Consider the following 27,536-nt stretch of genomic DNA (forward strand, 5'->3'; position numbering starts at 1 on the left):
CTAAGATGCTCAAAGCGGTTGCTAAGCTGCTACTATTACATTATCATGTCATTGCGCTGATACTGTATATGGTTGCTTAGTTGTTCTGGCTGGTTTCAAAGGTGTTACCGTTCCATTGATAAAGTATTGTGAGTGGATGTTGGCTGACACCACCACCGTCGGTGTATGAATGAGTGAGTGAATGGGTGAATGTGAGGCAACTTGTAAAGCGCTTTGGATGGCCATGGGTCTGTTGAAAGCGCTCTGTAAATGCAGTCTATTTACTATTCCATTGATAAAGTATTCCAAATGGATGTTGCTAAGGTGCTGAAAGCGGAAGCTAGTGTGTTACTATTATCATGTCATTGTGTTGAAACTGTATACGGTTGCTAAAGTGTTCTACAGCGTTACCAAGTCCAAAGAGTTTACACCCACATCTCAATGGTAGTCTATAATATTTGTGTGCCGGACAAAAATTGCAACTTTGATTGCTCAGGAAAGTTATAGCACAAAACAAAGCCAAAGGGGTTCAGAAGGCAAATTGTTTTAATAATTCACCAATGATTTGATTACATGACAAATGCTCATATTGAAATCTTTGACATTCAATTGTAGACAGTAGTGTCTTGGAAAAGCTGAAAGAGATATTCAAGAACAGTAGGAGAACATGCAGGAAACTCCATTCTCCATTTAATCAGTCATCTAAGAGAAACAATTGATATATTAAAGACATCTCCATCAGGATTTGTCTTGCCTGTGGTTAGATTTGATCACAGTGGAATATGAATGAAAACAAGTGCTTTTTCTATACATATACAATATGTGCATGCTTGTTTCTTTCTTATTTCTCTCTCTGATCCACGGCGCCCTTAATGTGCAGCGAGAGTTTAATTCCGATCTGAGCAGCGGATCATTTAGTGATCCTTTCCCATGTCCCCCCTCCTGTTCTCGCCTGGTTTCCACAGCAACAGCAGAGAGACGGAGGCCAGTCTATTGGCTGCAAAATCTCATGGTGCACTTATGAAAATGCTTCAGGAAGTATACACAAAAACACACACATGCTCATTGAAAAAAAAAAAATCACTTTTACTACAAGCATTATGTCTTAACATTGGAAATACAATGGTAGTCTTTGAATTACTGTACTTATGCATGATATGTAAATACTATGATACACACCCAAGTACTATAGTATTACAACTGACGCTGTCATAGCACTTTGTCATTGTACTTTAACTGAGGCTAGTGACATCAAAGGAAACTGTCCTGAGACCAGAGATTCGGTTCTTCTGATGTGGGAAGTGTTTTTCAGCTGTCTTCATACAGCGTCTGAGATGTTCACCTGACAGCCGAGCAGTTTGCACCACAAACAGAAGACATTTTAGACAGGAGACATTTCTTGCTTACATGTGTCTATGGAGTCATATATGAGGCTCTGCTTTAAAATGGTGGCTTCCATGCAGCGAGAAAGATTTAATATTGAGATAAATATAAACCTCTGGAGCGTAAATATCAGAGTGTAAGACAACAGCGTGTTTACCTTCAAAACAATGAGCTCTAAGGAATATAAAGTGATTTTTATGGGCTTCGCTGGCTGCTGGGTAAACATTCTGTCTTCTTAACCCATTCAAAACCCAACAATGGAATAAAAGAAGTATGTTGGCGACAGAAAATTATATGTCAGCGGCAACAAATCAAAACTGACCCCGTTTACTTTTGTAACATACGTTCTCTGTGTCATTGTCTGCGACCCGTCAGTGCGTGTTTTTGCAAATAAGAGAATGTTTATCTTTGTAATGTTTTTCATCAGAATGTAATAACTTGCTCATCCTCTGAAACGGATTTCCTTTTCGGATGATGTCACAAATCCTTCTTGCTTTTCAGCCCCTCGCGTTCAATCACCTGACTTCATGCTGGTATGCAACACTTTTTTTTTTTTTTTTTTTTTACAATTCAGTCAGTTCCAGATTGATAAAATCAAGTTCTTCTTCGTGTATTTTTTCATTGAAAATCCTTTTTCATGCCAGATTACTGAAGTAAAATGGGTTGCTTTCATGTTGATGTAGAACCAAGGTAGGTTTTGTGCTTCTCAGTGAAGATCCAAACACATGCAAGAACAACAAGAGATAAATTAGATCATATTTAATCCAATTCTGTTAAATTTTGTAGATGTGATACCAGTTTATAATAATAGCATTTAAATTGAAATGATGATAATTTAATTCATGGCCCAATTTTATAACATTTTCATCAATAATTTTTTTTTATATAGTTTGATTGAAATAAGATCAGTCATCTATAATAGTAAATTCTTCAGACTTTGTAATAATTTTTATCAATAAATCAGTATATGTTCGATGTTAAATTTTACTTGACTATATTTACAAATTTTGTTGAAATCTTTATTTTATAAATATGATCAGTTATTATAGTGTTAATTTTATAGTTATTTTCATTGCGTATGGTCAATAGCCTATCAATTTTTGTTGATTTCTGTATATTTTCCAAGAATTATACTGTATGCATTCTTAATTAATTATATTTAAACTCTTATTCTGTTGAAACAGGCAGTTTTTGTAATACTTTTTATTCAAATATGATCAATTAAGGATGATTAAGTCCACTTTTGGTTGAATTATAACTATTTTCCAAATAATTATAATTGTACTTAATTATATTTAAAGTGTAATTCTGTAGAAATCTTTCAATTTCATGTCATTTTACTCACATCCGATCAAGTAATTAAGTATGATTAAGTCTATTTTGTTGAGTTCTGTATATTTCAGAAATGTCATTTTTAAAATCAGAAATAGTAATTTTATATTTATATTTAAAGTCTAATCCTAAGTTTACAATAACTTTCATTATATATGATCAATCAGGTCAATTTGTTTTGAATTCTAATTGTGTTTATACTTGACTGATTATATTTAAAGCCTTTTTCTGTTCAGTTCCGAAGAGTTTATTTAAAATATGTCCAGTCAAATATAGTTCAAGTCAGTTTGTTCATTTCTGTGTTTTTTTAAGAATTATTATTATTTATATACTTGAGTGATTATATTTCAAGTATACAGTAATTCTGTTTAAATCTATAGTTTCATAACAAATTTGATTATGATCAGTTAAGTATGATTACAGTAAATCCATTTTTGTGAGAATTTTAATTATAGATTACATTTAAAGTCAATTTCTCCTGACACCTGCAGGGTTTATAATCATTTCCATTCAGTTTGATCAGTTATGTGCATTTAAGTCAATTTAATTCTATGTGATTTTCTAAGAATTCCAATTATATTTATACTTGGTTGATTATATTGCATGTTAAATTCTGTTTAAATAGGTTTTAATTATCATCCGTTAACATGTTTTTGTTGAGTTCTATGATTTCTAAGAATTTTAATCATATTTATTGATCATATTTCAAGTCTAATACTGTTGAAATCTGGAGGGTTTCTAATCATTTAATGAAATGTGCTCAGTCTAAGTATGATAAGGTGTAGTTCTGTTGGTTTTCTGATAATTTAGTGCAGAACTGAGGCGGTTTGCTGAGCTGCACAGATGATTTCTTCAGACGCTCCTGACAGCATTAGAGAGCAGAGCCGCGCAGCAGAAAAATCAATAGCAGCCTGGATAATTGATGCTCAGAGTGTGTATGAAGGTCAAACACGACTGCTGACTTCATGATGCGCAGATTACACTCCGCTGTCTGATATACTGGGATTTGCTGATCAGAATAAACAAAAACTGCTGTGCATTTTGAAAGAGAAAACATGTGCACAGGACACATACTCTGATAGTCTTCCTAAAGCAGTGTTCCTCCATCAGTCGCTGATCTATTAGTATAACTGACCTTGGCTTTTAATGTCTATTTTTGGATATCAGGCTTATGGAAATGACCAGGATCTGTGGCGTTTGGTCCTGAGAGCTTTCTACGGCCCGGGGACTTGATTTAGATCCACACCCACCACATTTAGAGGCCAGAAAATGACTGATGGATGTGATTATTGTACAAGAACGCACTTGATACATATTTGACCTCCATTGGGTCGACTGGGACGAATCATTTTGAGGGCAAAAATTATGTTTAGTCCATAAATAGAGCTCTATTGTAGGAAATCCGCTGCTAATTTCCGTTGTGGCACAAGGAAAAAATGCCGCTCTGTTGACTAACAGGTTCTGTTTGCTGTAATTAAGGAAGATAATGTTCCATCAGGGGAATTCATTACAGATAACATCTTGTTCAGTGTTATTGATGCTCAAAAGGCTAAAATAAATTTTACTTTGTATCCCGGCAGTGCTTAAAAATGACAAGCCACCACATTTCTAAGATACTGCGTTGAAAATATTTAATGTTGCGTTACGATATTTATTATGTCTGAGGCAACCATTTAGGCATCCATTCTTCATCTGTGAGTGTGACAACAGACCAACATCTAGTTGTTTTGAGGCAGATAGTGAAACGCCACCTGAACATTGTTGTTTGTTCAATTCACTCAATAGTTTGTGCTGCGGTTGGCAATTCCATTGATTTTCATGTTTACTGAGTGCCTAAGGTGACAGAACGAGTTCAAACAAATGAAATGAGAATTGTCTTGTTATTTACTTATCCTCATGTTGTTTAAAAACCTGTGTGCTGTTCGTTTTTTCCATGTAACAAAAGGAAAATTTGGAGAATATGTACAGAGAAACCAATAAATAACACCATTAAGCACTATGAAAGTTATCCAAATAAGTTTATTGTAAGTCTTCTGAAGTCATACGATAGATTTGTGTGACGACAGACCATCATTTATTCACTGATCACTGAAGCAATGAGGGAATCATTAAGTCAGTGAGTTGAACTCAAGAACAAATAACTTTGATTCAGTCAACCAATAAATGAATCAGTGAGTCAGTAAATTGAACTTGGGAACAGATTAATGTGATTCGATCAAACAATGAGTGAATCAATGAGTCAGTAATTTGAACTCAAGAATCTATTACTTTGATTTAGTTAATCAATGAGTGAATCATTGATTCATTAAGTTGAACTCAAGATCTGATTACTTTGACTCAGTGATCCAATGAGTGAATCATTGAGTCAATATGATGAACTAAAGAGCTGATTACCTGTGAGTGAATTGAGTCAGTAAGTTGAACTTAAGAACCGATTACTTTGATTCAGTCAACCAATGAGTGAACTCAAGAACTAAATACTTTGAGTCAGTGAACCAGTGAGTGAATCACTGAATCAGCAAATTGAACACAAGATCCAATTTGTGAACTAAAAATTCATGCTATTTTCTGAATCATGATTCTGAATTAATTGAATTCTGAATCTACTTCTCTCATGAAGAGCCATGGCAGATCTCAGGGTTTTTCACGAATTATGACTTAAAGCATATTACTTCAGAAGTCTTGAGATTTATTTAGTACTCTTTAATAAATATAATCTGTCAGTGATAATAAAAGTTGTATAAATTGGTGGTGAAACAGTTTGGTGGTTAAAGAGTGTTTAAATATCCCTCTTTCGTCTTTTATATTGCAGGTTTGAAACAGCATTTTGGTTCACATGAATTTGTTTGTACAGTAATAAGCACAATTACTCATCTAAATATGCTTTCGCTTCTCTTGTGAGTGTTTGTGGAGGTGTTCTGTGTCTTTCTGGACTTTGAGAGCAGAGCGGTGTGTTCAGCATCGCGGCTTGTGATGAATGGATGTTCTGATTTGACGCAGACTCTGCAATCGCATTCCTGCTGCGGTAGTGTTGAAAGCCGCAGTTCTGAAGGACATTCAGGTGAAAAAATAACATTTCCCAGCTGTTCTCTCAGCTCTTCAGCCCTTCATTTTTATGCGTGCTTGAAAAACACGGTGTGTGGCTGGTACTTGTTCATGCAGTATATTTAAAAAGCATTTTAGAGCTATTTTCCAGCTAACAGCCATCGAGCATAAAACAAGAGTCTCAAATGAAACTCTGCTCTGAATTACAGTTTTTAAAACACTTATATTTACCATTACAAACACACAAAAGCATTGTGCACAATCCACTTATCAACTTATCAATTAAAAATATAACAGATATATAATAACAGATTATATTCTTTATTATTTTATACGATATTATTCGACTAACATCGGAATCGGCCGATAATGGCTTTAAATCTAAATATCGCCATCTGCACGATATGAAAAATTATGTGGTATCTCTTTCAGATAAGAGAAATAGATTAATGCTAGCCATAAGATCACATCAGCAGTGTGTCTCATTGTTGAAGCAAATTTTTGCCTGAATGATGGTGAGATTCACTGCGTTTAAACTGAGAATGCATGTACAAAATGACACGTTTGGTGTATGATAGAGTAAACGATAATAGCACATACAGCAGCGGAAGCCTCCCCCGTGTCCTAATGCCCGTTCTGTAAGGAGTTTTAATTTCTTAGAGGGTACTGTTGGCCTACTTCTAATAAAATGAAAGCAAAATACACATCATATTTAGACTGTGTCTCTGATTAAATAAAGCAGTAATTCAGGCAATAAAATCATGAGTTTATTTTGATTTAAAGGTCAAAAGCTGTAGCTTACATAAAAAAAATCACTTGAATTATATATATATATATATATATATATATATATATATATATATATATATATATATATATATATATATATATATACATACATATACTGATTTATTCATTAATGTGTTTTTTAAGCAAATTATGAAATTATTGAATGAATTATCTCTAAAAAAAAAAAATATCAGTATATTTACAAATTTTTTGCTTTAGACATTTACAAATGTTAGATCTTAAAATAAAATGTTTAAGGTTACCACTGCATCTTTCTAAGAGAGAAAAAAAAATGCAGTGTCCGAATATAGTTTATTTATAGTTCTTTTCAAATGTTCAGTGTACTGTCATTATAAAAGAACTTCATTATTGTTTATTTAATTCTAACAAATGAGTTCTGTTCAAAAACGAACCAAAATGAAAAATAATTTGCTTAGAATTTCTGCACTGGAGAGATTTGGTGTTGTTTCCAAACAAAAGGAAATATATCGATATCTGCATAAGCTATGGGCTATAATGAATTTAAAAATATCGGCATATCGGATATCGGCAAAAATACAATATTGTGCATCCTTTATTATTACTATATAATTTATTTAATGATTACAGAAATATAATGAATTAAGTGACATACTTTCATTAGGTGGTTCTTAGAGGAACGTCCTCCAGGAACATCCTGATCCACCGGTCTGAGGATGTTAAGAGTGTTAAGAATGATAAATGAAGTCTTTTGTACATTCGAGGGTGCTAGAATGGCTGAATTCACAGTCTTTGGTGTGTCTGTCTCTTTGAATGGCAGCTCTTATCTCAGGGGGTGATGGCTGGACTGAGCTGTTATTTGCCCGCTGTCAGCGCTGCTGGCCCTTTACGGCCCACAATCCTCTGTCTTCACTTCCAGGGCATTGATAAGGCTATTCAAACAGCGAGGATTGACTCCTGAGCTTCTGCTCAAACACAGATTCAAATCATATCATGATCATATGAGTTATGAGATTCCTGTTGGTCTGACCTCAACTACAATTAAACGACAGTCATGGAGTGCATAACAGGTGATGCGTAATTTTAGTCTTTATAATTTTTAAAGTCTGCATAGCTACCATTTGCATGGGCTCGTGGTGAAAACTGGACTTTGATGAAGGAGCTTCTAGAGGCTCCCATTCTCCTCTCATTTTTCTCTTTCATTCTCGATTAGCCTGATGAGTCGTTTCATTCTAACTGCTCATTCGACTGAAGGTAAGAGGAGAAAGCCGCTTCACTGCACTTTTAGCACGTTCTGCTGGTGAGTGGAGTTAAAGTCCTTCCACAAGCATTTTTATTCTTTATATTCATGATAAAAAACCTTCAGCAGCTCATGCCATCTGCTGCTGAGCACAACTCGCAAGCCCTCAGAATCGCTGGATTTGTGATAAAATATTTGCTGGCCTTATAAATCATTCAGATGGGGTGAATTTAAGGGTTTTTTAGTGTTCATAGGCGATCTGAAACTCTGAAAAGCCATTTCTGGGTGTGAGTGTGTGTGTGTGCGTGTGTGCGTGTGTGCGTGTGTGTGTGTGTGTGTGTGTGTGTGTGTGTGTGTATGTGTGTGTGTGTGTGTGTTTGAATGTGGGTTCATCCAATACTCCAAACAGTATATGTCTGTGAACTCTAGAGTTCAAAATTAACCTTAAGTTAAATGTCTGAGAATTATTGTGTTTTAATTAGAGCATATTTTAATTTATTGAATTAAGATTTTAGAATATAGAGACGACTGTCTTGAGAATTCTAGAGTTCTAAAGGAAATTTATACTCGATCATTTGAGTTCAAAACTAATCAAGAGCCAATTGCCTGATACTTTTGTAGTTTTTTTGTAGGATTAATCATGTCAGTATTTAAGTGTTTTGTCTGATAAATTGTTGAGGTTAGACTCAGTTGTAGAGTCAGTCATTTGAGAAATTGTAGGGTTCAGGGTGAATCTAGACTATTGATTGTGTATTCTAGAATTCAGAACAAAGGTAAGAGTCAATCATTTGAGAAAAGTTTGAGTTCAGAGGGAACCCATACTTTGTCATTTGAGTATAGTGTTCAGAACAGATGTACCTGTATAAGATGTCACACTGAAGAAGCTGATCTGACTCGCGTGTTTTGGACGTGCCCCACACTTACTGTTTCCTGGTCAACCATATTTGATACACGCTTTCAAATATGTAACATACAACTGAAGCCATGTGCTGAATTTTCTATATTTGGTGCTCCAAATGATGAATCAAATCTGACTCGAAGACAGCTAAACATTATTGCTTTTGCATCCTTATTGGCTCGCAGACGGGTGTTACTACATTGGAAATCTGCAAACCCACATAAAGCATCGCATTGGCTTCTGCATTGATCTGATGTTATACCTACATTTGGAAAAGATTAAATATTAAATTAAACATTGCCATAAATATTCATATGTCTGGCAACCAGTGGCGGTTTCTCCATTAGGGTGATTGGGCGACGCACCACCAAAGCACCACTGTTTTTGCTGCCTCTAAAAAGTCAAATCAGCGTCGAGTCGCGTTCTGTGTAGTACCACCCCTTTTTGGGCGATTTCTGTCAAACGGAGAATCGCCCAGAGTGCTCTCATAGACTTCCATTCAAATATCTTTTTTTTTTTTTGAACTGCAGCCACTGCAATGCAATCTCATTGAGTTCTGGGAGGGCTAGCCCTAACGTGCTTTCGTCATCGTGCGTTACCTTAACTTGTGCAACAACTGGTGGGAACAGTGACATCCAATAATATTTAAAAAATATTTTTAATTTTAACAAGGAAAAATGTTTAAACTACTTTAACATCTTTATCAAATGTGAAGAAAAAAAAACAGAGAGACGGGGACAGCTATGCAAATTCAGTTGTCAACTGAACTTGATTAACATCACGGCGAACGTTAACTCAGCGTAGAGATTAATTCTATCGTGTCACTGAAAGAAATACCATTCATTCGTTGTAGCAATAAGGATAAATTGGCAATTAAAGAATTAGGATAACCAAGACCAAATTTAAACATCAAACAAGTATCTACAAAGGGCGGGAAGTCGTATAAACAAGTATTTTCGAGGAAGTGGTATGAGCAGAGAAAAAGGCTAATAGGCTGCGAAGTACCTGACGCTTTATTCTGCTAATTTACAGCTGCATTTTGTTACATCGCAAGAGCATGACAGACATTGCATGGACAACTACTGGTGTCACCGAAATGCATCATCTCTCGGAGAAGGTGAAAAAACACGAAAGAGCAAAGATGCATATGGATAGTAGGGAGCAGTGTGATATAAGTGAGTAATTTAAGTAAGTAGTGTAATGTAAGTGAGGAATGTGATATAAATGAGCAGTAATATAAGCGAGTTGTGTAAACAGGGATTAATGTGACTTCAATTATTTCTTATTAAACTGAAATCGAAGTAAAACGTTTTTTTTTTTGGAAACCCACGTCTTGGCATCAGTCTTCATTTGCTACTGCTGTTAACATGCATATAAAAACATAAGGAGAGCCAGAGACTGATTCCTAATGTCAGTTTATTTTTAATTAATATTATAGTAGTTCAGTTCCCTTTACATCTTTAACTAGCTGTTAATTTATCATGTATATATATATATATATATATATAAAGGGACCGATGTAGAATCAATTATTTGAGAAATTGAGATTAAAAGACTTTAATCATTTGAGTATAGGGTTCGTGCCAGATTTCAGAGTCGTTCTTTTTGTAAAATGAAGAGTTGAAAGTGAAAACTCTAAAGTCCAAAACAGATGTAGACTCAGTTGTTTGAGAAATTGCTCAAACATTGGTATTATATGCTTCAGAACAGATGTAGAGGCAATCTTTTTATAAACTGAAGAGTTCAAAGTGATTCCAGACTCAGTTGTTAAGTACAGGATTCAAAGCAGATGTATACCCAATCATTCGGAAAACTGATGTTTGAGTATTCTGAAATTCAGAACAGATGTAGACTTAAGCGTTTGATAAATTGAAAAGTTCAGAATGAATCCAGACTCAATCGTTTCAGTATTCTAAGGTTCAGAGCAGATGTATTCAGTCTTTTGAGAATCTGTAGAGTTCAAATTGAACTCCAGACTTAATTGTTAGAGTATAGGATTCAGAAAAGATTAAGAGTCAATAGTTTGAGAAATTGTGGTGCTTAAAATGAATCCAGATTCAGTCATATAAGTATTCTGAGAATCAGAACAGATGTAGATTCAATCGTTTAATAAATTGTAGCATTCAAAGTGAATACAGTCTCATTGGTTTAAGTATAGGATTCAGAACAGATGTAGAATCAGTTGTTTGGAAACATACAGTTTGATCATTCTGAGATACAGAACAGATGTAGACTTAAGCATTTGATAAATTGAAGAGTTCCGAATGCATCCAGGATTGTTTGAGTCTTCTAAGGTTCAGAGCAGATGTAGTCAGTCGTTTGAGAATCTGTTGAGTTTAAAGATAATCCAGACTCAATCATTAGAGTATAGGGTTGAAAACAGATGTAGAGTTGGTCATTTGAGAAATTGTAGCTTCCATACTCAATTGTGGCATATTTATGGGCTCAGAAGATATGTTACGTCAGCCATTTTAAAAATGAAAAATTAAGTTCACAATTCAGGTCATGTTCCTTAAATAATAAAACTTTACCTTAGCATCTGAACTGTCTAGACCAGCAGCGGTAGCCTTGGCCTTGAATCTAAGTTTAGTCCCGATCAGCTCAAATGTTCTGCTCATCTGCGGTCAGCAGTGAAAGTTGTATCATCTGCACATCCAGATTTATGATGACTCAATACACACTCCAAACCACACACACTCTACAGAAATTAAGACCATGTGACTGGACACTGAACTGGACCAGACAGCTTTGTCATGCAGGTCTGGTTATATAAAACTTCCTCCATCAGCATGCTGTGAACCAAGAGCAGTACTACACACAGTGCACTGATATGCTGTTTGTTTCCCCTTTTGCCCTATGGCTTGAAGTAACAGGTTTCTCAAACCCTGATTGTACACTTTAAATCGAAGATCTTGTTATCCAGACGTCTGCTGTAGGGGGGCTTTATTCACAGTGGAAGATTTTGGAGGAGGTTTTGCCGTTTCAAAATCTTAGGTCATCAGATTACAAGCACTTTGTAAAGTTTTGGGGTATTCAGGCGCTTCCGTCTGTTCTGCCATCGTTGGCTTTAATGAATAAGTCATCAAGGCCAGTTGCCACTGAAAAACAGATACTTTTTAGGCTCTATACCATAAGAATTCTGAATTATAAGTTGGAAATTAATGTTGTGGTTATGTAAGGCTGTCTGTCATCAGGTGTCATGATATTCTGCCTGAACATCCTACTAAATTTAGTCAAGAAGTGTCATGAACTGAAACAGTCGGTGTCTGGTTTGCTGATGCATGTCTACAGGTTTGATAAAATATCTCAACGACTTACAATACAAGTTCAAGCAGAAGCCCAGCTGAGTATTTGATTGCTACTGGTTGAAAAAGGCCATTTATACGCCAAAGAAAGCATTGATATAGCATTTGATGGATAGAGAATCATAAGATTCGCTTGAAATGCTGTGAAAGAGCCAGGTCAGGTTGAACTTAAGGAATTCAGTGAATTGGATTTCTGAAAGCACAATTGATTGTATCCGTCTGTCTGCAGTTCTCAGCGGATGCCTACAAATGTGTCATAGCAAACATTGAAAATCTGGTCGTGTACCGGATTGTAACTTTCACAAAAAATTAAATGACCACTGAAACTATACAGTGCATGGTTTCCAAAATTATTAGTATTAACACTAGTATTTTTCACCAGCTACCACTGTTAGTGTGTGTTTGTGTGATAGATAGATAGATCCTATTTCCGCCTCCTACATACAGGCTTTATTACAGTTGCACACAGATAAAATTGAGCTTTTGAAGGCCTCTGTATATCTGATATAAACAGCCACATAGAGTCCATATGAGTAGAGTCCATAGAGTCCAATGTGACGCATCACATTCTTTCCACATTAAAAAACCCAGAACAAACTAAATTAAATCATCACTCATCGCTGGGGGTTGGAGTGCAAGTAATGGTTATTTCTCTTCCTGCTGTTGAGGATGTGTTTTGGGTGGGCTAGAGGGGGGTTTCGATTCATGTCTCCATCACATTAGAACTCATTACCGCTGCTTTACCACTACAGCGTCAGGAAACTTTGTGTCTATTGTGTGCAGCTCTAGAGCAGAACTCCATCTTCCATCTCCTGTGTTAGTAAATGTGGTTGCATTCAGACTCTTGGTACATTCAAATGACCAGAAATCACTTCCATTCAGGAATAAACCTGAAGTATGATTACTGTAAGAATGGACAGGCGTGGTTTTGTGGATGTGAGATATTTTCAGATTATTCAGATATGTTTTTCATCTGAACATTGGGAGAGAAAATGTATTAAATGTGACACTGAAGAATTGTTTTAAAGCTGTAGTTTCAAATGTATTCAAACTGATACATTTATACTAAATAAAACATATTATATATTTTTCAATGAATCCATCTGTCTGTCTGCCTATCTATCCGTCTATCTATCTATAACAACATGGTTTTCATAGATGACACATGCTCCACAAATAAAGCTCTTGTATGAAAGCTCCCTTCTATGAAATGAAATGGTGGAAAAACCGACTTTCTGAGTCATCTGTCTTCTCCTTAATAGATTCATCAGCAGTGTCATTTCAGTGGTGAGTTTGATCAAGCCTTATAGAAATATATTTCATGTAAAATGCTCTGACAGAATCTTTGGAAAGGTGTCACACACAATAAATGCCCTTTGAGAAAGTAAAATGTGGAGCTTCAAACAGACGAGCATGAGAGCACAGCACGGCTCCTGTCAGGGAGAAAGATTTCAGAGTTTTTAGGTAACAGTAGAGGATGTCATTTTTTTTTTTTCCTGAACACGGCCACACTAAGGCAGGTTGTGGCAGGAGGGAGTTGAAGTCAGCTGTGAATAGAAATGTTTCTGCCCGGAGGAGGAGGACAAGAGGCCAGCAGGTTCTGGCTTCAGACATGCTGTTGTTGTTACTCACCCTTCCTTGACTCTTAACCCCGCCCACCATCTCCTGCTCTAACTGTAAGCCCCGCCCATTACTCCACCCCAGTCATCTCATACCTCCCTACCTCTGTTTCCATCACCTTGCTTCTGTTTGTTTATCCATTCAGATGGTTTGCAATAAATCACACATACTAAAACATACTAGAAAGTAAAGATTGCATACAAACTTTGATGTTTACTTTATAATGCATGAACAAAAACTTTTATTTTGGATGCAATTAATCATTTGACAGCACTAATATATACTGTATATATAAATATATTATTAATCTGTGTTATTTTAGTATTTTATATACTGTTATTTTAGAAATTGTGTGTTATTTTGTCATTTTTTATTAACTTTACATTAAATCTTTGGTTAGTTTTAATCTATTTTGTAGTTTTATTACCTTCAGTACTTCAAAAGTTAGAAGTCAAGATAATCTTCATCAAGATAAGACATCATTTCCTGTGGCTCCAGACTGGTTGGTCATATTTACAGCTCAGGTGATAGCCGAGCCATTGGGATAAATGAGAATCTAATAGTAAGCTTCCACCCACACAGCCTGACAGCCCAATCAACACTCCGCTGCTTGTCTGTAAGCCCCGCCTCCAGTCCCGCCCCATTCCATTCATGTGTGCCAGGCTCTGAAGGCCGCCTCGCCACACAGCTCACTGGCAAGATTAGACCCTATTGTATGGAGAGTGAGCCGGCAATAGGCCTGTCAGCTTTCTGGCGCCCAGGGAATAATTACGCTTGGACTGATAGATGGCCGTAACTGCAGAAGAAGAATGGAGTAATTCTCATATGCGCCCTACCGCAAAATGCCGGCGGCCATTAACTGGAATGATGGGGAATTAAATTCTCTGCAGTATTTTAACAGGATCTCATTTGCAGCGGAAAGCCGAAATATTGCGGCGTACCTCACAATTGTGTCATTTGATTTCAGCGGCCTTTGAATGGCACTCGGTGTGTGGTAATCACTCTACTGTGCGTGACACAGGGGACAGCTGGGGGACCAGACATGCTCATAAGGCTGTTGAGTAATTAAAAGAGATCCAGTCAAATAGATCAATGAGGATGTGGTGTGTTTACACTGGGTGTGTGTCTGTTTAAGAGGACAGTTCACCATAAGAATGAATATTCTGTCATTTACTTACTCTTATGTTGTTTCCTTTATGACCAAAAAGAGACTTTTAAGCTTGAAAAATGATGCAGAAGCATCATCAAAGTAATCTAATATGTTTCATGTATTATATTTAAAGGAATTACCTTACAATTAACCATCTACTCACCCTCAGGCCTTCTACATTGGAACAGATTTGGAGAAGTGTAGCAGTGTATCACTTGCTCACTAATGGATCCCCTGCAGTGGATGGGTGCCGTCAGAATAAGAGTCCAAACAGCTGATTAAAACACCACAAGAATCCATATGACTTCAGTCCATCAATTAACATCTTGTGAAGATAAAAGCTGCATGTTTGTAAGAAACAAATCCAGCATTAAGGTTTTTAATTAAGGTGTTTTAAATTTAAACTTTAGCCTCTGGACAAAATACCAGTACATAATCTATAATAATGCTTTTAAGTCAATCCCCTGTTGTCCTCTCATATCAAAGTCTGCCCACATATTCATTTAAAATGGTATTCGCTTGTTAGCGGTGCTTGATCCTTGGATATTTTTCTCTTGATTCAGATGAGATGATCTCTTTTCACAAGAGAAAGCAATAATATGGACAAAGGACTCATATTTAGCTGAAAGGTTTAAAGTTGAAAATGTCTGCATGGATTTGTTTATTACAAACATGCAGTTTTTTGTTTCACAAGATGTTAACTGATGGACTGGAGTGGTGTGAATTACTTGTGGATTCTTGTGGGGTTTTTATCAGCTGTGTGGACTCTCTTTCTGACGGCACCCATTCACCTCAGAGCATCCATTGGTGTGTGATGTAATGCTACATTTCTCCAAATCTGTGAACAATAAATAAACTACATCTTAGATGGCCTAATGGTAAGTAGATGTTCACCAAATGTTTATTTTTTGGTGATATATTCCTTATTAAGTCTTCTGAAGCCGCAGTTGTTTTGTGTGAGGAACAAACTATAATTTACCTTGTTTACAGAAAATCTTGACATTTGCTCTATAGCATGACCTTTGGTCGTTGTAACTAAAAAGTAATTGGGCCACACATGCATTCTGTCTAACAAGAACTCAAGAGCTTTAATTTCCAACTCCTAAAACATCTGATATCCTGATGAGTTTAATCGTCTCTGTGCCGACTGATCAGAGAGCATCTTCAGTCTATAAGAATGTTTATGACTTATCTCAGCATTAGATTAAACTCCTTTCCCGTGAGGATTCGTGTCAAGTTGAGCAATAACTCAAAAGCTCATTAATTAGTCTTCCGTTTGATTGCTTTTCCAATATCCAGAGATCATGGTTTGGCTCTTAGAAAGCCACTCGACTTTTCGACACAGCAAACAAGTAAATTTAAGAGTCTGTAATTGCTTCTTTGATCTTATTGTGGGTCACAGGTTCATTTCCACATCAGGATATGGAGAACAGGATATTTTCAGGCTGGAACCTCTGCTGTAAATGGCTTTGTGCAGAATTGTTTCTTTAAAAAGAAAGTATTTTATGAGACTCCAAGGGTTGAGCAAAACCTTTTTTTTTATTCGGACATTTAGCATGTATTTGAAATATATTTTGGCCGGGGAAAAAAACATCGGAAGACTTTAATAATTTCACCTAATTTTCTGGCTTTTGGAGTTTAAGAAGAGATCTCAAACTGTGCTCAAATTAATTTTTGTAGCCCAGCAAATTAATAACTGAAAGCACACATACTTATAGAGGAAAATATAAGCCATAATGTTTCTTCCAAGCTGTGTTTATCCATCTTTTATCAGTCTTTTTTAACTTTCTGGCCTCCTATGTTGCCCCTGTAAACATGGTGCCAATGGGTATGTGCCCAAATGCCCATATGGTCAATTTAGTCCTGCTTTTGTTCTCTCAAACCCATTCAGGTTATTTTCATAGATGATTTAGTTGTAGACTCTGGCCTGCTCCCACAGTCTTCTGTTTGAATGCAGCATGCATTTTCATTAACTTTACTGTTATAGAGTGTTTTGTGCAACAGCTCTTTATTTATTAAGAAAAAAGCTATACTTCTCAGCATTACAATGAGATTTTCTTTCATTCACGTAGCTGAGAGTGAGCTACTGATACCCTGTTGAACTTAGTATGAATTTCCCAGTGCGCATTAATGGCGGATGACCTAGGAACTCTTGCTTGTGAAGCTAAATGGGTGTTTTAGTTTCACAAAAACCTCATTTAAACATTAAATTGTCATTTGGGAGAGCCATACCCCCTTGTGTAACTCTAGATAGATTTGCTAATCCATTTTTTATTCCGTGAAGTTAGTGGAGAACATAATGATATCTCGACAATTTGTAATAAACAAGTCTTGGCATTAGATAAATTCTGCACATTCAGGGCTATTAAAAATACCCACCGTGAAGGGAGCTGCAATACAGGAAGTAGCTTTGATGATTTGTGCTGGTGGTGGGATTCAGGTGGAGATAAAGCCACAGCGGGAAATGAAGGGTGGCTGAGATGGTCTCGCAGCACGTGTGCGACTTTTGTATTACGCAACTCGTGACCAATCAAAGAGGGGAAAACTCTAATCGTGTGGCCGAGAGGAGACAAAGCGACCCTCCCAGCGGAGCCAATCAGTAACAGTGCACTCTTACAGCAGAGCCAATCAAATGGAAGGGTTATGAATTGTCATTTAAAATAGAGTGCTGTTAAACCTTGAGATACGGTCACATCTGCTGCAGCCAAGTGAGGATACATGTAATGGAGCTTAATTTAAAATATATGCGTTAATAAAGGCTTGATGCTTAAATATTTCATGGGGGACTTCATTATGACTGCTTTCTCGACAGCAAAAAAGATTGTTTTGGGTCATCATGAAGTTGCTAATTTGCTCTAAGGAGTTTTAACACAGTTGCTAGGTGGTCTGTGTGGTTGCTAAGGCATTAAACTCTGTGACATTCTGCTCACTAGATATGGTTCGAGAATTTGATTGTAAGTCTAAGGGATTGTAACGTTTTATCATCAAATGCAAGTCATTATGTGGGTGTTTCTTCAACGTGGGGCCTGAATTTTATTAAAAAGAAAAAAAAACTGATTTTGTTTTGTGTTGTTTTACTCTCAGATATTAGATCTTGAATGTAATCATTTATACTTTTTTTAACAATGAATCAGATTAAAATATAAATTTCTAAGTTTAGAACTTTGATACTGTACATCTAATTAAAAAAATCCTCACGAATGTCCCTCATTTGTCATGTTTAATTTCAGTCACGCTGTAATTTTGTCCAAAATATTATTTAATCCTGTGAAATCCTGTGGCAAAGACATCATTCGTTTTGTTCCAAAAATGTTTCAAATGCATTTACACCACAAAATGCTTTAAAAAAAATATATGTAATTTGAGATTTGATGGAAATACCACTGTGGTTAAATTAAATATTTTAGAATTTGTCTTAAAAGTCAACCGCAACAAATATGTTCATATTTGAAGAAAAACTCTAGATGGCGCAGTCTGATAGGTCTAACTCTGTCTGACCTAATGACATCATTACTACATGGCACAGCTGATTGGTTCGCTCCTGTATCAGTAACCAATGAGCTCGCTGCTAGACTAGATTATGACTAGAGCTTGCCATAGCAGGAAACCCTCCACCCTCCCCAGCTCCACATGTATAGATCTGCTACGAGGTGATTCATGTATGCTATATGGGGTTATTTCAGGTACATTCAACAGTTTATGCAGCAGCAATATTTCTTACATGCTCACAGCAACATGTTGTGGATGTTACTGGCAGTAGCAAGTCTCTGTACTTACTCTGCCGCAGCAGCAGCGTAGCAGATCTATTCCGCCAAGACCAAAAAATTTACATTCTCATGTACATTACCATGCCAATCCCTCCAAGAGCTGTCATAACAGAAGTTCTGTCATGAACTTAGGAAAGTTCACCTTTAATTTGAGATATCATTCATTTCTGAAGCATGCAGGGTAAGATATGTTTCAAATTTCAGTAGTTACTATTGGTGTTTCTTCAAATCCTTAACCCTCAGTTTGAGTAATAGTACCAATAGTGATGGTTATTAGCAAGCGTGGCTAATAAATGTAATATATTTTCTAAGATAATTAAATCCAATGAAATAGACACAAATGACGACATACTGTAGCATAAATCCTGACATACTGTCTTCTGCTTTGTTTTTCTCATTGCAGTTTCATCTGTTCTGGGATTTTCCACTGAGGAGACATTAAGACAGGGGAATGTGGACGTGGGAGAGAATGTGTCTCCGTCTCCTGCACGATTCCCTGTGAACCAGCAGCCTCCATCCTAAAGAGCAGAGAAGCGTTTACTGCCCGTGAGTACAACTCAGCCTCTCCTACAGTGCGAGTGATTTGTGTTTCTGTGATGTTATGTAAGTGCTGGCACAGTATTTTTCCTCAGTATACTGCCGTCTCCTGCAGCTACACTTTAAATCATATTAAAGTCAATGTGCCAGAAAAGAAATAGAGTTGATTTCGAAATAAAAGAGATGCCGCATTGACAGTCTGTGAGAGAGGTGAGTGATGTCAGCATATCTGACAGACAGCAGCTCTCGTTGGAGCTTACAGGGGTCCGTCTGAAGCATTCAGGGCCACCAGGAGACGTCCAAATGTGTCCGCACCCACAAACCCAGCCGGAGCAGAACAAACACACCCACTGACACGTATCAGTTTCAGATGACACCCCCACGGGTCATTTGCACACTGCCTGTCAAGCTGTAATCTGATTGGCTGTTTTTATGTAATTCATGGTTTAGGGTTTTATTGGTTTGTGCTGTTTACAAGTTACCGGGTGGCTAAAATTACCATTTCTGAGGAAAGGTTTACGTTTTTTTCAGTTTTGAATTCTAGACAGCTTTGTTGATGGTTAAGAAGTCAATTTTGTACTTAATTTATGTGTTCTGTTCAGTTTAAAGAGTCTTTCATTAAATTGTGGTATACATATATCGACATTATATCAGCCAACCTCATATTGTCAGCCATTGAAAAACCTATTTCGGTTAACTGCTAATCTCATTACATGTTTCTTTTCTAGTCTAAAACTAAACATGTTATACAATTAAAATTTCTAATCCATTAATGCTTTAAGTATAAAATTAAACAACTCAAAATGTAGCATGGATTTAACCACATTTAATATTTTCAATTTCTCCTTTGTAGCTGCAGTCAAGGAGGAGAATGACCTTGTAATCACATTCATATTTTGCAATTAATTGTGGAAAGTTTATATTTTCTAGTAAATTTGCGTACCTTCCAGTACAGAAAGGTTACCTCTCAATTTAAAATTGCGACAAAACCCGAATTATATTGTAGATGCTATGACGCATTTCATACTGGATGTAATTACGAAGCGGATGTAATGCTAATCGCTTTATATGTTAATTCTCTTTTTGAGAAAACAAAGAGTTTATTATGAGACTAAATGTTTTTGTACATTAATGTTTTAAGACAAAACAGCCTAAATTGTAGCATAGATGCCTAGTACACTGTGTGTACTACCCTGATTAGTAATTAGTGAGGAGCAATAAGCAACAGCCAAAAAAAATTGTGAGAAACACAAAATTAGACACACTTTGTAGTTTGTTGGTGGATTGTGAAAGGTTTTCGTATTAGTAAGTTTGTATGAAAATTAATTTTGTCATTGTACCTGTAGACACTGCAGTTCATATTTTGCGATTACTTAGTGAAAGTGTGTGCTCATATGACAGAAAACAACACAAATGACTTTGGAGCCTGAATGAGCTGCTTTGTGGACTAGTATTTATGCTTATAGTCCAAAAAGTCTGGCTATGCAAGGCTGTTTGAGTTTTATTTGATGGACTCTGAGTCTTTTAGGCCCAACATGCTGTAATGGCTATTTCCATGTAATTGGTTGCAAAACAGTTTGCTTTATGCTGGGCTGTTTTTGCACCTCCGTAGCTGGTAGAAACCATGAAGTAAAAAGGATCCGTCCAAAACAGCAGTATAAATGAACCTTGTATTATTTTGGTTTGTCATATTGAATGATAGCGTATGAAAACCAACCCATAAGCCAGTTTTTGAAAGCCATATCTGTGTAGAAACATTACAGCCCTGCCTCTCTTTCTCTCTCTCTTTTCCTCGTCTTGCTTCTGTTCTCCATCATTTATCGTGACTGTGCGGAGAGGAAACCAGGCTGCAGTAAAGCTGACGGACGGTATTTCGCATGACTGAAGACAAACGACACGCTAGATTCTGCATGTATGATTCTCTTCCTCAAAAAAAATAGGGACAAAGATAGGATATAAATATATAAAGCATATTGAAGTAAAATAAAACCATATGTGACTGCTACTTAGCTGCCATATGAGCTAAACAGGAAAATACATTTTTGAAAAAAATCATTTGATTAATTTGTTATATATTTTTTAAATAATTTTACAGTGAAATAAAAAAATATTAATAAAAATAAAAAATTATTAACTATTGATTAATATATGAATATTTACTGATTTATGGAAGTAATTATACTGAGAAAAACGTGTTTCATGGTAAAGTATTGGAAAAAAAATAAACAGTATATACTTTTTACTGTGAAATTATTGGTTTCACTTTATTTTGATGGCCAGTTTTACACATTCTGTTGTCTGTAAGAAACATTGCACCTACTGTACATATACATTAATTCTTACTATAGTAGAAGTAGATAATTAGTAGACTGGTAGGGTTAGAATAAGTTGACATGTACTTACAAAGTTATTGTCAGGGTTTTGGTAAGGGAGGAACTCAGGTGCAGACAGGAATCGGGTACACACAGGATTTATTTGACAAAAAGGGAAAACAAAAACCCACGAGGGGGAAAACAATACCTAGGGTAAGGACTAAAACCAAACAAGACAGGGCTGACCAGATAAAGACACTAAACACTAACTATAAACAAACACTCGCGGTATACAGGATACAGGATACAATCACAGTCACAAGTGTGGAACACATCTGAGAAACACATAAGTAACACAATGAACCGACGCAAGACAGAGCACACTAGGAGATCTAAATAGGGGGAACAATCAAGACACGACAGGTGGCACAGATGGGACAATCAAGACACGACTAGGTTAACAAGGGGGGCGGGGCAAGGGAACGAGACAACACAAGCACATGGCCCAAAGACAAGGCCATGCGCTTGTACACAAAACACGGCTCTGTCATGATCCTGCCTCAAGACTAGGAAAAATCAAGGACACGAGGGCAGAATCATGACAGAACCCCTCCCTTAAGGAGCGGCTTCCAGACGCTCCTCAAGGGAACATCAAACACGGGACACGACTGACATGACAGACTGGGACACCGACACAAACCAACAAGACATGACAAATAATAACAAAGGCAGACATGAATACACGACGGCAGGGTTAGGGTGACAAATCAAAAAAAACAAACAGGGAAGGGGAGGAGGAGGGACCACAAAGTTCATGGGGGACAGACCAGGGTGAGTGGGTGGGGCAGGAGTTTTAGGAGGACAGGACGAAGGCTGACGACGGGGGGTACGGGCAGGTCTGGGTGGTGAGGGGCGGGGAGGGGTCTCGGGACAACTGACAGGGGACATGATAGGAGCAGACAAGGGACGCGGGGCAACACTTACGGGACGCGGGGCAAGACTTACGGGACGCGGGGAGACGACAGCTGGACACGGGACGACAACATCTACTGGACACGGGACGACAACATCTACTGGACACGGGACGACAACATCTACTGGACACGGGGGGACAACAGGACACGGGACATCTACGGGACACGGGGCCACATCAACAGGATACATGACTTCATCAGCAGGACACGGGGCAACACTCACGGGACACGGGGAGACGACATCGGGACACGGGGAGACGACATCGGGACACGGGGAGACGACATCGGGACACGGGGAGACGACATCAGGACACGGGGAGACGACATCAGGACACGGGGAGACGACATCAGGACACTCGGGATTTCTGGGGACAGGGTCTGAGGACAAGACAGGACTGACGGGGACTTCTAGGATACGGACAAGACTAGACAAATAATCAGAAAAGGCTTTAGCCGCTAAGACTATTGGCATCTCCTTACGAGATGAGATACACTGAACTAAAGTCTTTGCTGCAGAGTCGGCCGCGGCACTCTCCTGCGCTCTCACGACTGCCGACTTGCATACTGCCCTCTTCTTTGCCGGCTCGGGCACGCCAGCGCTCACCGCTGCTGGCTCGGGCACGCCAGCGCTCACCGCTGCTGGCACGGGCACGCCAGCTCTCACCGCTGCTGGCACGGGCACGCCAGCTCTCACCGCTGCTGGCTCGGGCACGCTCACCGCTGCTGGGTCGGGCACGCCAGCGCTCTCCGCTGCTGGCACGGGCACGCCCACCGCTGCTGGCACGGGCACGCCAGCGCTCTCCGCTGCTGGCACGGGCACGCCAGCGCTCTCCGCTGCTGGCACGGGCACGCCAGCGCTCTCCGCTGCTGGCACGGGAGGAGACAGGGTCACAGGACCGGCAGGCCCCCTCTTCCTCCTCTTCCTCCTTGGGCGCGGTGCAGAGGCCACAGCTGGGTCAGAGGCGGGTTGGGGGAGTTTGGTCTCGGGCAGGGCAGTCTCGGACGCCGAAGACTCAGAAGTTGACTCCCATGAAAACCGTCTCCCTCGTTTCATGGGGAGACTGCTGGCTGAGGAGGGCACCTCAGGACTCTGGGAGGGGCTTGCCTGACCCCCCAGGGTTGCCACGGCCAGGACACGACCCTCCGGGATCGCCGGCAGCTGGGTAGGTGGGGACCTCTGGGGCTCCTCCTCTCGCCCGCTCGCTCCGGAACGACCTCCCCTGGTCCCCCGGAACACCACAAGGCGAGAGCCCTCAAAACAATCTCGCTGGCTGGCTGATGCCATCCAGCATTGCCTCCTGTCTGCTGAGTTCCTTGGTGGTCGGTTCATTCTGTCAGGGTTTTGGTAAGGGAGGAACTCAGGTGCAGACAGGAATCGGGTACACACAGGATTTATTTGACAAAAAGGGAAAACAAAAACCCACGAGGGGGAAAACAATACCAAGGGTAAGGACTAAAACCAAACAAGACAGGGCTGACCAGATAAAGACACTAAACACTAACTATAAACAAACACTCACGGTATACAGGATACAGGATACAATCACAGTCACAAGTGTGGAACACATCTGAGAAACACATAAGTAACACAATGAACCGACGCAAGACAGAGCACACTAGGAGATCTAAATAGGGGGAACAATCAAGACACGACAGGTGGCACAGATGGGACAATCAAGACACGACTAGGTTAACAAGGGGGGCAGGACAAGGGAACGAGACAACACAAGCACATGGCCCAAAGACAAGGCCATGCGCTTGTACACAAAACACGGGTCTGTCATGATCCTGCCTCAAGACTAGGAAAAATCAAGGACACGAGGGCAGAATCATGACAGTTATAGTCAGAAGAATGTCTGTTGGGAGACCATCACAATAAAGAGTTAACAGAAAATAAGCAGACAGTCTACTAATATTCTATAATATTCTTTTCAGTGTTACTTATTACCAACAGAATGTTCAAAAGGGACCATCAAAATAAAGTGTTACCAAATTATTAAAATTTTTGATGCCAAAAACTTTCCTTTTTAACCATCCATCCAACCAACAAAACATCCAACCATCCATCCATCCAAACAACCATCTATGCAATTAACCAACCATCCATCCATCTTCCATTCATTCATTCAATCAATCAACCAACCATCCATCCATCCCTCCATCATCCCGACCAACCATCCATCCAACAAACCAAGCAAACATCCAAACATCCATCCATCTAACCAATCATCAATCACACAACAACCATATTTGAGGTTTATGGAATTGACTTGATCACATCTATATCCCATTTTCTCCGAGTTATGTCCAAATACAGATTTACCAATCTATAGACATTCTATATACTGTAAAAACATTCTGTGATTGGTCATATAATGTGTCAGTCAAGTGGGTGGTTCTGTGGGAAAATGAGCAGACCAGATTTCATGTGAGACTAGGGCTAATGTTACTGTCAGTAATGTGTATATAGCCTTGTCAGGATTGACTGGTAATATTAATATACAGGCAGATGGTTTCTGTGCAATGGCTCTTCAGTGATTTATTAAAATATCTGCTTTTTCTAACGGCTGAACTTCGGTGCCTGTCTAGAATCAGAGCAAAATAAGATCAGAACAGCACTGCTGAATAGTATAATTTCAACACCTAACACATACAGAGTTGCAAATACAAGGTGCTGATGCATGCTGGGAACCGCTGTAGATCTCTGCTGAAAGAGCTGATTGTAATTGTTAGAAAACTCAAGAAAAAGACACCCCACTCACCTGTGTTTATGCATGTGATTAGTGTGTGTGCGATTGAAAAAAGAAGAAAAGAGTAAAGGTTGAGAAACTGAGCGGTACTTTGTGAATATTCATATGAACTTTTGAATATTCATGTTCATGAATCAATGCATGCTTAATGAGATAAAGAAGTGTTTATGCTGCCTCACAGTAAATTTGACTCTAATCTGAGTGTCCTGTGTTGTTGAATAGCTGCCGCTGAGATATAAAACCATCAGAGGTGGAAAAATTGATTTCTGGAAGCATGTGTGCTGGAGAAAGATTTGGTGTAATCTGCGTTTAAGAGAGGGACTTGTCGTCAAGGTCAGTCTTTTCCCTCTGAGAGGCGGCAGTGTGAAGACATTTCTCGGGTGGTGAAGGGGCTGCTGGGAAGGAGATTTGTAGCCAGTGGTGAGGGGAACAGAAAGAGTTTGGAGATTATGCCACACATGCATGAATCTGGAGGGCGGTAATGTGAGCTGGAATGGGAAACTGGTGACCATATCTCTCAGAGAATACACCACACGATCATGTTTACTGAAGTAATGCACAAAAACTAAATGAAAATGCTCTTTTGAAGCTTGGGAAACTTGGAGTTATAATTTATGTTTAATTTGAAGTGTCAACTGTTTCTCCTTATTCCTTGGAAATATACATAAACTGGATAGCCACAAATTAAGAACTTGTTCCCACATTTTAATTAAGTTGTCGCCAAGAACTAAAAATGTGTTCCTTTGTTTCATTAAACTGTGGCCACCAATTCCCAATGTGTTCCCTCATATTAGTTAAATACTAATCATTTTTAAAGTTTGTTCCATCGTTTAAAGGGGTCATATGATGCCATTAAAATTTTCCTTTCTCTATGGAGTGTTACAAGTTCTTTGTGCATAAAGAAGATAAGTTGCAAAGACTAAAGTCTCAAATCCAAAGAGATATTCTTTATAAAAGTTAAGAGCCAACCCCTAAAATGGTTCGTCCTAACACGCCCCCATGTCTACTTCACGATGTGGGAAGATTTGCATTACACCGTCCAAATGTTCACGCAAAGAAAGGAGGCATAACTTTGATTCACAGTGTAGTATTGTTGTTCCCACGGGATTGGCTTTTTGCAACTGGATTGGCTTTCACCATGGACAAAGTGGAGTCCAGCCTGGGGATGTCACATGTGGTTGCCCGCCGGCTGCGCCATTCTCAAGCCCACCAGCCGCCACTCACTCTAGACTGCCATCCGTTCCTCACTCTAGGCCGCCATCCATTCCTCAGTTCCAACATTGCAAGGACAGTCTGGCAATTCTGACTCACAGCCTGTAAGTAAGATTTTAAATTCAAAGAATATGCAACTGATGATTCGAACGCAAGTTTTGAGCAGTGTAGAGTAGTGTTTGTTGTTTGTCGTTTTTCCAATCACAAATGCAGATGTGGTTTTATGTTTACGCAGTGCAATACGCAACACGTAAAATGACAGTATAAGTCATTATAACCAGTAATTATGTCCCCACTGGATGCAACAAATGTCTGGTTTATAATGGGTTTTATTGTTTTTGTCTCATCATGCCGGGAGACGGCATAACAGTATGTTAAGGGGTGTAACATTTCCATCACACACTTGAGGTATTCAGCCAAACACAATGCAATGGATAACTTGCCAATCAGCGTACACCTCGCTTTTTAGATCGAGCTTAGTAAAAATCAACGTGTTTCAGAAAGATGGGGCATAGAGGAGCAAGAATAATGTACTTTATGTGGAAAATAATGTGTTTTTTTTTTTTTTATTAAACTGCATAAACACATTGCATTACATCAAATTCAACAAAATGTTATTTTTAGCAACATCATATGACCACTTTTTAGTAAATCGTAGACAGATAATTTAGATTTAGTTCCCCCATTTTAGTAATTTATGGACACGAATTAAGAAATTGTTCCCTTGTTTTAACATAATTTGGTCACATAATTTGGTCTTGTCTGAATAGAGATCTCTGAGTTTTGGCAAATCTGAGCTGCATAAGACATTGTTGAGATCTCTTCTCAAACATAACAGAAATAAAACATAAAACAAAACATAGTTTTTCTGAGAAAAAAAGTGAAGTCTTAGGTGTAGCTTTGTTTGCTCTCCATTTAAACCTTATAAACTGGTTTATAAGCAATTGAGATATTAATTAATAATGTGATTTTTCTTCCCTGATGTGCCACATTCAAACTCACTTGCTGATTTTATGTGCAAAAATATGCATAATCTTTGTTGATGTAAAATGCAAAACACTCTTGTTGGTTTTCATCATGAAGCACTTAAATGCTAAAATTCATTCTGAATTGAATTAGGTTACAAATCACTGCTGTCAGTAATTCAACAATAATATGCTGACAACAGTTTGTAATTTGTAGGTTCTAGACTTCCAGAAATTATAATTACAAATCTGGGATGGATCCAAACCAACCTGTGACAGCTTTAAATATCCAGGCTTTA

At 38.2% G+C, this 27,536-nt stretch overlaps 1 protein-coding gene across 1 annotated transcript in view; it reads left to right on the top strand.

Annotated features, from left to right (window-relative positions):
* LOC113043705 (leucine-rich repeat and immunoglobulin-like domain-containing nogo receptor-interacting protein 1) overlaps positions 1–27,536 on the top strand; it is a 74,227-nt gene that overhangs the window by 14,604 nt on the left and 32,087 nt on the right. Inside the window, exon 2 of the mRNA XM_026203255.1 lies at positions 18,891–19,033. The gene's annotated coding sequence lies outside the window, so the exon portion shown is untranslated. The remainder of the gene's footprint in view (positions 1–18,890; positions 19,034–27,536) is intronic.

This window comes from Carassius auratus, chromosome 25 (genome assembly GCF_003368295.1).
Source record: "Carassius auratus strain Wakin chromosome 25, ASM336829v1, whole genome shotgun sequence".
NCBI classification, from domain to species: Eukaryota; Metazoa; Chordata; class Actinopteri; order Cypriniformes; family Cyprinidae; genus Carassius; species Carassius auratus.